The 14926-nt window shown below is 40.1% G+C and overlaps 1 protein-coding gene across 3 annotated transcripts in view; it reads left to right on the top strand.

Moving 5' to 3' along the window:
- The window catches only part of LOC139467940 (myocardin-related transcription factor B-like), a 102966-nt gene that overhangs the window by 46525 nt on the left and 41515 nt on the right, over nt 1-14926 (top strand). The gene's annotated exons all lie outside the window — the stretch shown is intronic.

Here is a 14926-nt window from a genome sequence, read left to right as displayed (position 1 = left end):
CTTCACATCATAAACACACAAGCATAGGGACGGGTCTCGCTGAGTGATGAATGAGAAAGATGTTCTGCTTCATAAATCAGATATGGGTTCAAATAGTGAAAACATCACTTTTCTCTTGTGGATTTGGAATTATTGCCCTTTGATGTATGTAGATGTTGGGATATAAGCCCTTTGTATCCAATATAGAAGAAAAGAAAGGAAATGTTTAGATTAATGGCGAGAGAGTCTCCCTGTTTCCAACATTTCTACTATGATGGATTTGCTCTTGTACACAATCTTTGCATATGAAAGTGGAGAGTCCCAATACAACATGGTTGTCCATCACTATTTTGCCTTGTGCACCCAATGGAATCGTTTTTGGTGGATAAACGAGACTGGTTATTCTTGGGAATTGATGTTTCATATCATAATGTTTTGTCTCTTAAAATTGCATCTGTCCCGTAATGGAACGATTCTGCAATAAATATTATCTTATCTTATCTTATCTTATCTTATCTGAAAAATGAAATCAAGGGGTAGACACAAGGAAGTCTATAAACCAGAGTGGTGATGACATATGAGAACACTAAAGGATAGCTTTAATATGAGGCACACTGGCTTGGTTTAGAACATACCCCAATTGCATCCTTCTTTTCCATTGGGTTTAATTTGTATAGAGATACGCAGCTTGTACCGAAGATGTGTTGCTGAAGACATTGACAGGGTATTAGTTGCTTGTTTGTGCTGACGAGCTGAGTCTTTTGAAAAACCCACATGTAAATTTTGATTATGACTGATTTCATGGATAGTTGCGTGTTGAACTGAGCATGCATGTTTAATGGTACGGTTGAAATTACTATAATTGTTTTTATGAACTCATGATAAGTGGTGTATTTTTATGGAAGGATTGCACAAACTTGGCACCCAGTCAGCGTCTGGAGGGTTACATATGTGTGTTCTGGTTTATCCGGAGTTCCAGGGAAAGGAATGGGACTCTGTTTTATCTGTCAGCAATGTCAAGAAAACTATGACATCACAGATGACCTCCAAAGACAGAATGTCATTAAACCATAGCCTAGGATTTAGATTTATCCCTGCTTGGATCTTTTTTTGTAACTTCCAATTAACAGATTCAGAAGCCATCAATCATGAGGATATGTTTTTGTGGTCACTAATGGCGTCCATATTCCTACACTAGTTTAAACTGGATGTTTTAAGAATAAGGAATGCAGTTTGTGTTGAAAGTGTTGAAGAAACTTGGCTTGAATATTCTGACTCTGGTTCTAGAATAAACCCCAGCTAGCATGCCTTGTGAAAACCTATGCTTTAAAAGTGCCAAGTTCATGTAGATGAGGTCAAGCATTATCAGAATGATCAATTTATTTTCAGTAAAACAAGCGTGACATGACATGAAACGGAGATCATCCATCTTCCCGACTATTCGTTTTTATGCCAGCAAGGATGTCTTCCACATTCATATTCTGGTTCATACTCAAAATGTCAAGGCTCCACTTTCAGGCAGTATGCAGTTTTGAAAAATGTTATCTCTCTGTAACGGATCAGTTGAAGCAGAAGATGACATATGTAAGCAAAAGCTAGATGAACGTGACACGCTCGTAGGAAAGGGATCTGGCCGTGATAGATTTACCAGGGAGAAGGCTCGGAGATGAGATCAACTGGGCACAGGGAGTAGCGAGTAGCGCACATGCACAAAAACACATGCACATGCATTACATGCACTGGCAGAAGAATCACTGGTCCCTTGATATAGATGCAAGGTGAAGTCATTTAGTCCAAACAAAGGCAATTTGGTGATGTCTGTCAAAGAATACTTTCAGTGCATCACATTTGACTAGCTCTGCAATGTGTTGATAAATCAAGTTTTATTATGATATGTTGATTTATCAAGTTTTACTTTTGCATGTGATATATATATCAGATTTTGCTTTAGGGATGAGATCATATATCACGTTTTACTTTTGCGTGGGATACGTCAGATTTTAGTGTCGAGATAGTACACCAAGTACTACATTTTGATGAGATGATATGTCAGGTATTACTTTTTGATTAGTTGTGTCAAGTATTGCCATAATAATACTGTTAAAAAACCATTATTTACTATTTCCTCCATATGTGCCTATTGCCATATTATCTGTTTCTAATGTGTATGTGACTTTTTGTTTACAAAACAGGAAATTACATTTGGAAGTTTATTTCTGAATGTTTTAGATTTGTTATAAAAAAATACTTCTTTTTTTCTAACTCTTTAAAGATTAGTTCTCTTTCAAAGAAAAGGACCAATGTTTATTTGAATGAATTATATTTCGAATAACACACAAACAGTGATTACTGCCATGTGTTGATAATGATTGCCTAAGAACAAGCTGTGGTTATATCACGCAGTACCATGTGGAGCATCAGTGAGAGCCTGTCCTCGTGACACCGCTCACCAGCTTGACAGAGAGAGTAAAGACAGCAGGCTCGCATGTCAGGGCTCCTATTACACATCACCCAATCAGCTGAGGATCAGCTGATAACACAGAATGGAGCTGTTGATTCCCAAGTCCTGGACTACACACTTGCTTCAGCTTTATGAATGTGTGATATAATGTGTGGATTATAGACACAATGTGTGTGTGTTTCTCAGGCAGCTGTGCATGTGGGCAGAGAGATAACCCTTGAAACAAAACACACTAATATTAGACTGCAATCATCTATGTTTTGAAATGGATACTGCTTCCATTCAGATTACTGCCGTTCTTTCTCTCCATAACTACAGGAGTTTATCAGGGCTTTAACAGTAGGTTTGTGTGCTGGGTGAGGTTGTGATGACTTGTAGTGGGTAGTAAAGGCAGGATTGGCTCATTTAGCAGGCTTCTAAACACAGCAGTTCAGATTTAATCGAATCTCACTTGCCTCAGTCACATTATATCGTCAGGATCAGTCCAAGAAATCTAATTTGGCAGCTTAGGTTTTGTTGCTGTTCCTTATAAAATAAAAAATAACTATTAAAATGTTGTCATGGGTTGTCATAGTTTATCTAACCAAGTTACCTGAGAGTTATTGTTTATAAATGGGGAGTGGAAATAAGGCTTTATGCAGCTTTTAATAATCTTGTGACAAAGTGTCTTTTTTTCAGCTGGATGTGGTATTAGGAAGCTTGTATTAGTACAATTTATTTCATTGTTTACACTGTTCCAGGAAGTGGCACTACTGAATTTATAACAGAGTTGGGTGTGTAATTGTGTGTTTTCGTGTGTTATCGCTATAAATATTGTAAATATTGGTCCAGGATATGCACCTTCAGTTATCGTGATAACAGGCTGGGATGTGTTATTGGGTGGGTCTTTTCGTTATCATTAAGTATGTAGTTGTTAACGCTGTTTATATAGTTTATAGAATATTGTCACTGTTTCTTCTTGGAATGTTTGCGCAATAAAATCTTGTATCTTTTGTACCCTCACTAATTGTCACACCAGGTTGGGATGTGTTATTGGTTGGTCTTTTAGTTATCTCTGTGTATGTAGTAAACACTGGCCTAGAAAATGTTGCTTCAAATGTCACGATGACTGGCCTGGCTGTGTTACTGGAGGGTGTGTTGACCACTCACTCATCACCTGGAGGACATCCACCATCAGCTGCACTGTTTACTACTTACAGCCTCATTAATTAAGATGGTCGCTTGATTGGCTCCTGCGGATTATGTTCTCCCGGTGCTTTGATCTCATCTCCTGGTCTAATCTGGGGGCAGGGGCCTCCCGGGGTGGGAAGGGGGGGACGGGATGGGCACTCCTGGTGGGAGGGGGATACCGACTTGGAGCTCTTGGGGTTGAAGGGGGGGGGAAGGTTGATGCAGGATGTATGGTTGAGGTTAAGTGTTCTGTGTTAGTGGAACAGTTTAAGAGTGACCAAAAGAAATGAATACAAATACAGCTGTCCTTGTGAAGCCAGATGGTTGAAGGAGAGTTTAGTGAGTACTAGATGAAGTGTTCTTAGATAAGTCTGTAATGGTGGGGAACAGAAGGTGTTTCTTACAACTCCAGGGAATACTTCAGAAATTTCACTGTTATTTTTGTGATTCAGTCCTCAGTAGGGATGGTTGGAATTAAAGCTATTTCTTCCCCCCACCCCCATGGCATATTATGCAGGGGGATATGATTATAATCATCATCTTGTCTGTCACTTCATGCATCCATCCGTCAGTATTTTGTTTCCAGAGCATAACTTGAAAACTGTCAAAGATTTTTCATTCAAATTTAATATATGCATTAACCAGGGGCTGAAATAGTGCCTTTTGCTATTGTGGGGGGTGGGTGATATGTCATCTTCTGATGACTCTTGCTCTTCTTGCCTTTGCATGTTGTCAGTGGCTCAATCAGGGAGTAGCAGTGTGTAGTTGGTGTTAAGATAATATTAATGATAGGGAAGTACATGATTTTCCTGTTTCAAAGTCAAACCTACAAATTTCATATTCCGGCTATTGTCATTGAAGTGATTGTAAATAATTTTAACAAGAAGGAAATAAATTGTTCGTTAATTAACTCTTTCAATACCATAGGCCGTGAACACTGGCCACGGCGTCATGAATTTGATAAATAAAATCAACAAATATATTTTATCGAAGTTGTCAGACTTACATCAATGTTACTGTTTTGCATCTTTTTGTGTGAATATGTAATGTCAGTGAAATGACATTTCAGCATTTTCGCCGTGTAGGGAAGGTAGTAGTCCAGTATGGAAAACTGTTGACATTGAATGACATACGAACATGTCTCACCCAGGGAGAGACTTGTTGATAGTTCTTGCAGAGGACACAACCGATATTGATGATGTAAGTATATACACCCTTGTGCAACACACTCACAACTCTTTTCATTAAAGACCCGTGAAGATCTGGGTTAGAACAGATCTTCAGCAACCCATGCTTCCTGTAAATGGTGACTATGGATGTTGTATGAGGCGACTAGCAGGTGAGGGTGGTCAGGAACCCTGCCTGGGTTGATGCATGTCATCGTATCCCAATTGAATGATCGATGCTCATGGTATCAATCACTGGATTGTCTCGTCCACACTCACTTGTTTACAGACCACTGTCATATAGCTGGAATATTGCTTAGTGGTGTTAAACAACAAACAAACAAAATCTCATTAATATTGCGTTTTTGATAATGGCATGATCCTGATGAAGATTAGAGGTAATACACATGAAAGGGTAGTTAATTCTACAGATTTGTTGATAACTGATACATGTCATATGCCATGTTTTCATAATCTGTGTAATGTTGATGGATCACGCTGATGCAACGTGCAATATTGCATTATATTACCCTAACATTATACAGAGTGAGGTATGATTACCAGTGTAATTATAGCCAATCGTTAGGCTTCATGTTAGAGATAATATTAATAAGTATAGTATGTAGGAAGAAGTGATCTTGTTTATTATGTCCTAAATGACACGAAAAACACACTGCAAAGCCAGTGCAAACGGATGTTAATAATGCACCATGTTTTTGTCTTAATGCAGAGTTAGTATTTGGTGCATATTGAGTGAAAGCTGATGTATTTATGGAGGATAATTAGATCATTGGAAGTTATGTTTTGCCATATGGTGTAAGCATTGAGAGCTTGATGAAGTATTTGATGTGACAGGGTCGGTGATAGTAACTGGCAAACCATATGGTCAGTGTATAGTTTGATATGCTTGCCATGACGGCCCAGCTGTGGGGTGCTGATGCATAAGCTGTTGAAACATGTCCGATAACTGGACTGGTCAGGGACCAGGAAATAGGACTAAAACAAAATAAATGGGTTTTTTTGTGGAAGTTATTTTAGTGACAAAATTAAGTCTTAAGTATGATTCTTAATTTACTCTTTGAAAGGCATTTTGAAGCGATACACAAGAGGAAGAGAATTTATGGATGTCAACTTCTTTATTATGAGGAACAGACCGCTTCACTCACTCACTCCTTCATTCATTCACTCAGTCCTCAGGCTGAACAATTTGACTGGTCAGCAGACTTGAGATACAAGATGGCCGCCCATGACTTCCTTTGAGGAAGGACACAGCCATCTGCTGTCACCACCAGATAAAACATCCTGTCCTTGTGTCAATTGATCAGGGAGTCCATTCCACTTACAGACAGTTGTCTCTTGCACAGGGGACATTGGTGACATAGTTTAAATTTCCTTCTACCATTCAAGTACTTGTCAGACTTATAAGCATCTGACTCAAGCAGGTCATGAACTGTACAAAATAAGCATCATTTAACACTAAGTTCAGATTTTAAACAGTCTTTGGATTACTTGATCACTACAGAATTTCTCTAATTTGTTCTTGTTTGTTAATCATTATGATACAAAGTCAGAAACAAACAATTTACTAATTGTCTTTGAAACATTCAACATCAGGAAAGGCAACAAAATATTGCTCCCACACTCCCAGCTTAACAGCATCAAGGAAAAGGTGACGGATATATTGTACTGCCGCAAAGCGTGTGTCAATGTCATGTGATAGTGTATGTGGGTAATATGGTTATGAATGATTAAACTTAGATAACCGAGATACACAAACTGATCACAGTGAAAAGAGATACTGATATGACATGCACCTAGGACTCCCGCATTCACATCTGGTAAGAAACACTAACCACTAACATCAATGAAGCTCAAATTTATTGACTGTTAAAATTAAGACATAACTTGACCTTTGTGAGCAAAGTTCAACATCCTAACTCCAAAGTGTAAAGCTTTTGAGTCGTTGACACACTGTTAATTCCTTGGTGGAAGCACTGTAATTACTTGATAAAGTGAGTGCACTGATTAATAATATGAGTCAGATGGTTGGTTGTTGCATGGTATGTCACAGAGGTAGCCAGCCTGATGGCTGAAGGAGGGCAGGGTTGTGATGTTCACCTACTGGTAGTGTTGATTAACAGCACACGCGATGCTGTAACTGACTTTACCTCACTTCTGAGGCATTAGTACCTGCCTGGTTGATTCATGTCAGAACTTAATGACCAGGGCATGCCAGCATGTACTTAAATGCACCTGTCTCCATACAGGATTTCAGGTCCCCTTCACAAAGTTATCGTAACTACAACTTTAGTATGTGTATGTTAGTGTTACTACAGTCAGGGGCTGGGCTGATAACATGATTAATCTGTCTTGTACTCTTTCATTTTGATTGGGAATCGGGTACAAATTCTAATATGAACTACTTTACAAGGTTGGTTTGTTTGTTTAACGCCACACTCAGCAATATTCCAGCTATATGATGGCAGTCTGTAAAAAATCAAGCCTGACCAGACAATCCAGTGATTAATATCATGAGCATCGTTCCATGCCATTGGGATTCGATGATGTGCATCAACCAAGTCAGCGAGTCTGACCACCTGATCCCGTTAGTCGCCTCTTAAGACAAGCATAGTCGCCTTTTACGACAAGAATGGGTTGCTGAAGACATTGTAACCGGGATCTTCACGGGTCATTTTACAAGGTGAACAAGGTATAAATATTTCTCGGTCACACATACACTTATCTGTGTCATTCTCTATCTCGCTCTAACACACTATAGATATACCCGTACAGCCACTGCATACATGAATAACACAATGACAGTACATTTAGATATACAAATGTACGTTCTGCCTGACATAATGTAAATATATATTACCAATTTGTTTTCAGAATACAACTATGTGTGGAACTGTGTTCTTATGTTTACTTTTTTCTTAAAATGAAGCTGAAAGTATGTCCGTTCCATGGCAATATAAAATGCTATTTGTTTGACAACATCTTCAAATAATTATTCAGATTTCTCCAAGCCCTTCATCACTTCAGGTTTTCCACACACGTCAAGCTGACATGCCATGATATAACTGAAATACTGTCCAGTGCAACATTAACCCACTCTCACTCACTCACTCACTCACTCACTCACTCACTCACTACTCTTTGAGCAACTATCATAAATTGAGTAGTATATTGCAAAGCAACAGTGTATTGCTATGAAATATTATACTGTTGTGTCTTAGTATTCTATCTATATTATCCGCCATGTATAATTGGAAGCTCAACAGGGCTGTAAGCACTACTGCTCTGCCTGCGAGTCTGAAGTCAGCCAGTGCATGTGTATATTGGCCAGATGGTATAGCATAAGATGGGGCAGGAAATTAACATGAGGCTCTGAATCTGATTATCATGCTCGTGTGCCACGCACAGCTTGTGTGTTGTGACTTCACTCTAAGGTTTCCTGTTTAAACTTGGCATAACTGTGATGTTTGTTTTTGATAAGCAAAGCAGTGTGTGTTCAGCAAGGTGAAATATCTACACAGCATTGTTGTATATTCAGTGTAAGACAATTTGCTTTATGCACTGGGAACTGTTAATAGTCATGTGAAAGGTTAATTGAAGAAGAATGGATGGGATATTTTTAATAGCTGATATAAAGCTGCTGAAAACTCACTCACTCACTCACTCAGCTTTGTGTTGAAATAAAGTTTCGACTTCAGAATTCTTTGCTAACATACATTTTCTGAAAAGGTTAGTGTTGCTAGGCACTTGATGTCTGTTCAAGCACTCGCTCCTACAATGGTTAATTGAGGAGTATAATGACAAGGTTGTCTGTGTCAGCATCCTCTCCATCACAGTGAGTGAACATAGCAAGGAATACAGCTTATGTAGGAATATGGTGTTTATATCTCTGAGCTCTCATAAATAGATAACACGTTTCATGCGTAAAAAGGCTAACTTTTTACATTCCTCCCCAAAACGTGATTGAGCACAGCGCCTGTTATTGTGTACATATGTGGGGGAAATATGACAGGGATGGGTCAGTCTACGTCAGATAGTATCAGTATGGGGGAAGGGGGGACCCGGAGGGGGGGGGACCTGGAGTGCTGGAGGGTTTAAGGATGGCCTCTATCAGTGGACTCCAGCTGTCCTGCTATCTCAATGTATACCCCGGTGCCCACTTCACTAAATTCAAGGCAGGTTTGCAGTGAGCGGCTGCTGCTGAATGAACTGGTTCTTTGTTAAAGAGCCCTAGCTGGCACTAGAGTTGCTGTATCCATGTGGAGAGATTGCTTCCGTCCTAAACACCTGGTGGATCAGAGGTCACATTTCTACTGCTGCTGGATTAAATTTTGTTAATTTTTTTTGCAAAAATCTATCTTAGATGATGATAGTTTTATGTAAAAAAATTGAGAAAACAACTGTTTGGAGTTGACTTTGTTTACAGCGCACAAGTTGAGATGAGCTTGATAAATCATATGTATAAACAGGAAAAAAAACAAAGATAATATTGAAAATCAATAACAGAAACAGGAATGCCCCTAAGAACTTGAAAAAGTCACTCCACCCAGAATCTTCCTCATATCCCATCACAACTATGAAGAATAATTTTTCCGGCTACAGTTCACTGTAATGAAGAAATAAACACAGGCGTAGTGAATATAAATGTTATGTTACCAGCTTCATGAAATGTTTGTTTTCTCTAATTAGTCATCGCTGAAATATGAGACCATTTGTAACATCGTGTACGCTGTAGAGATCTGCAGATTCATGATGATGTAATTGTGTCTGGCCATGGTGCCCCATCTCCCCTACTCTACCCTGAAACAGCAACTGGTGGAGGAACATCTGATGGTGGTAGAGAAGCACATCAGGTGGTCTAGACCCATGCTGGCTTTACTCATACCTTATCATCTCGCATGCATTATCATTATATGTTATTTCTGTGATGTGCTTAATGATTCGTGGAGATACGTCATTTTGTTTCTTCCTGAGGTTGAGTTTTGATCAGAAAGGCTTCCTTGAGGAGAAAGATGCATGCAATTGATAAACAGTAGAAATGTTTTGAAGATTTAAATGTTTGAGCTTCTTTGTCTCTGCTCAGACACAGTTGAGTTTGATATGATGAGGAAACAGCAGACACATCAAAGCATCTGACCATCTTGAACAAAGATTAGCGTCATGGTCTGCTGATTAACTAAAAGCACCAGGCACCATGGGACATGTTCTACATACAGTGTTTGGATACCCAAGCGTTTGACCTGAGCAGGCTAGATCCTAATAACACATGGACATCGGTGTACAGTAGGATGCCCACCCAGATGTCTGGTAAGGTCATCCCTCTGTTGTGCAAACTCCGACTTAGGATCAAGGTGTTCCTAAAACTGGGAAAAGGTCAACCTGGATCTGGCAAGACTACTGATTGTTGTCTGGCTAAAAGGTTAGCAACAGCCAGTGGGTAGATTGACTTGCTGTTAGCTACACCTTTGTGGTGGGGGAATGTCTCCCAAGTTCCATGTTGCCCATTTCCAGGTCAGCGGGCTATTTGTGTAGGCTAGTGTTTGTCCAAGTCCAGTTGCAGATGTGGATCTAGGTGGAAACATGTACTGTTCCACCACATAGTTTCAGTCATGCCATCTCCTGCATGTCTTCTACCCTTCAAATGCCAGCTGCATGTTCTTCCAGGAATATAGGTCATGTGTATTCAGGTAAATGAAACCAAATGCATGCCAACCTTTCAGGTGCACACCAATAGCTGGATATCAGCATGACTTGGATAGTAGAAGAAACCAACTTGACAGATGTACACCTAGAGGTAGATACTGCTGCAACTGATTTCTCTTGTGGTGTCACCGAAGCAACAGCCCTTGATAGATAACCCAGACTAATGCATTGTCAATGAAAATATACTATTTTTATACAAACAAGCAACTCCATTGAAATTGAAAAGGAGCCCCAGTGAGTTTGGTACCTGAACCTGTGGAAAATCTGGCTATAGCTGTGATAAAAGTGGTAAAAGGTTGTCAGAATGAACAAACAAACAAATTCTCTGTGTATGATTCATGAAGCAATTTGTGAACCTATTCATGTTATCTGATTTAGTGGTACTTTCTTAAATATTTCTAAGCCTCTATCAAAACGCTCTCACTCACTCACTCACTCACCCACCCACCCACCCACCCACTCACTCACTCACTCACCCACCCACCCACCCACCCACTCACTCACTCACTCACTCACTCACAGCACCACTTTATGCAATACTCCTGATCATGCTGGTATATTATTGGCTCTTTTTTATCATTCATATCTATAGATAAAAGTCGTGCTATTTACACTTTTAATGAATGGATTATATTTTAAAACACATTTTGAAAAAGACAGAATAAGATTTAGAATGAATTTGATTTTCATTTAATGCCTTCAAAGTGGTAGACATTTGATCAGGAATTAGATTTTTTTATGAAAACTCAACACATTAATCTTATACTTCTCAACCTTTGGAATTTCAAAATGGCAGCTATATATACACATACAGAACAGAAAAAATAAGATCATGTTCATCAGATAGTTGCCGATAAGATTGCACTTAGCTGTAACATTTGTAAGATAGCTGTGTGATTACACACAACATGACTAACTGGGAAGACAGTGTGCCTGCATGGAAGAATGTGTGTAGGAAGATGATGGCGCTGAAGGAATATACCAGAATGTATACACACAATGGCTGTAATTGGACCAGTACGTGCAGGTGGAACTTGCCCTCAAGCCTGTGACATTTATGACCGAAATATAGTAATAAGTTGCAGCCAGATTGCTTAGGACTTGCTGAAGAGCATTTCAATTACCTGTATCCAAGATGGCTCAGACTGCCTCCATGGTTTACTGGTAGAGCGTCCGCCAGGAGAGCAGAAGGTCTGGGGTTCAATCCCCGGCCGTGTCATACTAAAAGATGTTAAAAGATGGTACTTGTCTGGCACTCAGCATTAAGGGGCAAAAACAAGGACTGGCTGGCTCTGAATCCGTATACTGTGTCTGAGTGCGGTATTCAAGTGAAACTGTGGCATGGTATCTCAGTGAGCTAAGACTATAAACCGGCGTCAGTCCAGACTAGGACTAGTGCACGCACGCACGCACGCACGCACGCACGCACCCACACACGCACGCACTATATATAGTGCAAGTGCAATAATCTTGGATGTGACTTTAAACCAAAATTCACCTCACTTCACCTCACCATGATGGCTTATGGTATGTTGTGTACAGATGAGAAGCATGCAGGATAGTTTTCCTGTTGTTGTGTTTATCTTCAAAGCCAAAAAAACATGTTTTAAAATTTGTGAAAAAGATTGAAGCTGGGAAGTAATTCATGGTCTTATGTTTCTGTTAATTTGCTGAATGTGTTATGCGAATGAGATAAGAGCATGGAAGTGAACTAGGGAGCATATCAGCTTGCACTTATTTCCACTGTACAGATGATTCATGTGTCAAGTTAATTGATATTTGCTGTTTCTGTGTTGAACTCGTGTTTGCGAGATTGTAAAGGTAGAAGCGTGCTGCTGAGAATAGATAGATAGAAATAACTTTTTACATCAGTCATGGTTCATTTAAGTCTTGTAGTTTCAAAACAAGGACAACACATGGAACATAATGCATTCCTCTGACGAGATGCCTGAGCTGGTAGCTGCTAGACACTACACCATTCTGCTCCTGCAGCCATTCCTTAGCTGCATGGTTCACAGAAAATATTGTTTTGGTGGCAGCAATGGTACACTAAGTGCTGTTCTTTGGGAGATGCTGTGGAGGAGGATACCATGAAATTGCAGCTCGGCCATCTGTAAGTTATCTGCCGTGAAAACACAAGCGCATTCACAACAAACAGGAAATGTTTGTCATAGAGAGGACTCTAATTACTGGCTGCTGACCGCCAGACTGGCCATCCCAACTGACCCACAACCTCTCAATCTTCCACAGCTGGTGGCCAGCCATCAACAGCATCCCTGTATACAACTGGTATCGCTGTGTACAGGGTTAGCAACCATCAATAGTGTCACTGTCAACAGCAATGCTCTATACAACTGGTGTCGCTGTGTACAGGGTTAGCAACCATCATTAGTGTCACAGTCAACAGCATCCCTGTATACAACTGGTGTTGCTGTGTACAGGGTTAGCAACCATCAATAGTGTCACTGTCAACAGCAATGCTCTTTTCAACTGGTGTCACTATGTACAGGGTTAGCAACCATCAATAGAGTCACTGTCAACAGCAATGCTCTATACAACTGATGTCGATGTGTACAGGGTTAGCAACCATCTATAGTGTCACTGTCAACAGCAGTGCTCTATACAACTGGTGTCACTGTGTACAGGGTTAGCAACCATCAATAGTGTCACTGTCAACAGCAATGCTCTATACAACTAGTGGCTAGCCATCAACAGCATCCCTGTATGCAAGTCCGGCAGCCATCAACAGCACCTATGCATACAGGGCTGGTTTCCCAGGGGTTTGTCTTCTCCATTCCTTAGTATTATTTTGTGTGTGTAACAGTCACTTAGCTGAATTAAGAGTAAGACTCTAAGAATACTTTTTGCTGTTTCAAAAGAATTATTCATGAAATTATGGGTGCAACCTGTTTTTATCTCGTACAACAAATTTTGCATCTCAGCATGTACATGATGTAAGTGTAGTTTCTGAAGTCAGATGCCTCTCAGTGAAAGTGTCTTGCAGTGGCACAGAAGCAGCTGGGGGCGGGTAATGAGGCCCATCAGCATGTGTTGGTCAGTCCCCAGGCTTGTTAGATCCCCCAGATAACACCAACTGGCCAAATGGTCAAGCAATAACCTGGGAGGGAAATTAGCCTCCTTGAATGCTAGCCATGCCAGACTTGGGAGGTAATGGGTCTGGCCATTGTTGCACTAACCCCAACCATGCTCACTCACAGGGAAGTATCCTTGCTCAGAGGGACAGCCTGTTCCTGGATGGAGAGGCGATGTGTTGTCTTTCACCACAACAAACAGCCTCCTAATTTTAAGATAGACATCAAGAAGTCTGTACCAAACCTATCTTCATCAGCAGCTACTGTGGGCCTGGTTAGAAACTCTTAAAAGTGCCACTACCTTAACACAGAAACCTCATAGAAAATTGACAGACAGACAATCAGTAATAGGTCTCCAGACCAAAGTACTGACATTCTTGGATAACAAGATGGTACATACAAATGGGGTTTGTGGTCATGATTGATGCTGTGATAAAAAAGCCAATTTGGCTTTGTTTTTACTTCTTTGTATCTTTACATGTATGTTTATATTGGCAGTGGAAATTATTGCTCATAAAGAAATGACACAGGGAATCTTTTGGAACTAGGTATCTGTAGGTATCTGTAGCTCAAAGGAAACATATCTCTGATAACTCATTATGAATAAGGTCAGGGGAAATATTCTGCTCACGGAACTTTGAAAACCATGAAACAATATTTCCTTACTTCTTCTTCTAACATGGGTCTTTCATAACTGTCTGTGCTTATGTATCCTGATGAGAAGAAGAAGAAAATTTGATGAGCGATACTGAACATTTAGATTCTTTGGGCCGATGGTGGCTGGATTAGCATTGCCTCTAACCATGGCGGAACAAGCCATGCTGCCATATGATATGACTGAATGTGTGGTAAAGTCTTACCTTGCAATGCAGGGTTGTGCCAAGAGGTAGTGTGAGATCAATGAATGCTAAGTGTGGGACTAATCGGTGGCTGATTACTGGTGGTCTGGCATCCTCTCCTGCGTGTATTGGCACCTACAGTACAGGCAGAACACAAGACCGGAGGAGACACATGCACAAAGGGTCTTAAAATCCTTTTGGAAAACATTCATAATAATAAAAAGTAAAGTACATTAACATGTATGAACTCTTTAATTAGGTTGTCAAATATTTTATTAGGACATTCACAGATCTGATTGATCCATCATAGGGGGCGGTGTCCAGTTGTCTAAGGAACTGTGCAGAGTTGCACCCTTGGGCACACCAGCAACCTATGATTTTGAGTTTGAATTCCAGTTCACCTCGATTATGTTTCTTGGTTTGTCAGCACCATGTGTTTATATATGTTTTATAAACAGTTTACCGGGTAGGTTTTTGGTTAGAATAGGTCCAATGATT

The sequence above is a fragment of the Haliotis cracherodii genome, unplaced genomic scaffold (assembly GCF_022045235.1).
Source record: "Haliotis cracherodii isolate W230 unplaced genomic scaffold, xgHalCrac1.p SCAF_2, whole genome shotgun sequence".
NCBI lineage: Eukaryota > Metazoa > Mollusca > Gastropoda > Lepetellida > Haliotidae > Haliotis > Haliotis cracherodii.
This window is presented reverse-complemented; position numbering and strand designations above follow the sequence as displayed.